Here is a 1,958-nt window from a genome sequence, read left to right as displayed (position 1 = left end):
ACACACACACACACACACACACACACACACACACACACACACACACACACACACACAGAAGTTCTTATGTGTGTCCTCACTCCCACCCCGTAACATATATTACATCAATCTCTGCTGTAACACCGTCTTACTTGCCGCACCCTACCCCCAGCTCACCTCACCTCACCTCACCTACCCCGTGCCTCCACTAGTACCCTGAATTTCTAGCGACATCGTCACCGCTGCCGCCACCGGTATCGGTGGCAGCACCGTCGCCAACATCACCACCTCCACCACCATACCGTTACCAAAAGCTAGCGACAACACCACCAACAACAATCTTTCTAAGAACCAACCACCACCATTGTCACAATTGAGACCAATGCGAGCGAACTGAGGCAAAGATGGAGTCTTTATATGTTCATTGAATCTGCTAGAAATAGCAAACAAATATCCCTCAAATCGTAGACCACAGTCTCAATAAAGAATACGTTTCGGACAATTTAGTCTTGGGAAGCTTTCATATAGAATAAAGAAAACAAGTTACGGGATCGATTCATTCAGCTGAAAGTTCTTCGAGGCGGTACCCCTGCATGGTCACGCCTAATGACCGAAACAAGTAAAAGAATAAAATAATGATAATAATAATTTAAACAAAAAAGAAGATTTGTGCCAGAAATACGTGTCCACGACTCACCTCTTAATTCCAGACAATAATCTCTTCTTTACCTTAATGTCATATCAACTTTGAAGAATTCTTAATTCTTGAGAATATCTCACATTCTTAACTGCCATTTGGCAACTATTACACATCCTTTAGAGGCGAAGATAATTTTAATAAATTCATAATTTATGTTGTATAGTATTTAATATACCTGTATTTACTATATTATTCAAATACATGCCACTGACCTGTTTGAGTTATTTCCCTTGGCTCATATTTTGTTTATGTTTAGCGTTAGTAATGCATTTAATATATTTTTATACACAATTACTGTCTGTTTCTTTCTATTGGTCTGAAGTTTCTCTAAACATATTTCTACATCATTTTCTCCTCTCTCGTGTGTTGTATACAACTTGTCGAGAAATGAATGTCTAAAGTAGATGAGTGTTCTACGGGCATGTTTGGTTCCAGTGTATTTAAATTTGAGGCCGAAGACTTTCGAGGCACCAATGGGACAAGTTTGGAATTTTGAATTACTGATAAGAACTAAAGAAAGAAAGAAAGAAAGAAAGAAAGAAAGAAAGAAAGAAGAAGAAGAAGAGAGATGGTGAAGAAGAAGAGAGATGATGATAATGATGATAAAGAAGAGAAAGAAGAGAAATGAATAATAATAATAATAATAATAATAATAATAATAATAATAATAATAATAATAATAATAATAATAAGAAGAAGAAGAAGAAGAAGAAGTAGAAGAAGAGAGATGATGATAATGAGGATGAAGAAGAGAAAGAAGAAGAGAGGTGATGCTGATAATGATGATGAGGAGGAGGAAGAAAGAAGAAGAAGAAGAGAGATGATGATACTGATGATGAAGAAGAGAAAGAAAAAGAGAGGTGATGAAGAAGAAGAAGAAGAAGAAGAAGAAGAGATGATGATGATGATGGTGGTGGTGATGAAAAAGAAGAAAAAGAAGAAAGAGAAGTGAGGTGATGATGAAGAAGAAGAAGAAGAAGAAGAAGAAGAAGAAGAAGAAGAAGAAGAAGAAGAAGAAGAAATAGTAAGTACAACAACAACAAGAACGACAGTGATCGACCAAGCATTGGTATTGTATTTATCGATCGTGACTACGATATTTGACTTTGACGGAACTTGAACCTAGAGAACAGCCATGGTACATTCGGTCTCCGTTATTATTCTGAACTCTGTGATGATTCGGCATGTTCCTCGTCTCTGCGTAACACACAACGCCACCACCAACAAAGGGAACACAACGCCACCATACCACCACCACCACCACCAAAACCACCACCAC

Source organism: Octopus bimaculoides, chromosome 22, assembly GCF_001194135.2.
Source record: "Octopus bimaculoides isolate UCB-OBI-ISO-001 chromosome 22, ASM119413v2, whole genome shotgun sequence".
NCBI lineage: Eukaryota > Metazoa > Mollusca > Cephalopoda > Octopoda > Octopodidae > Octopus > Octopus bimaculoides.
Note: the sequence above shows the minus strand (reverse complement) of the source record.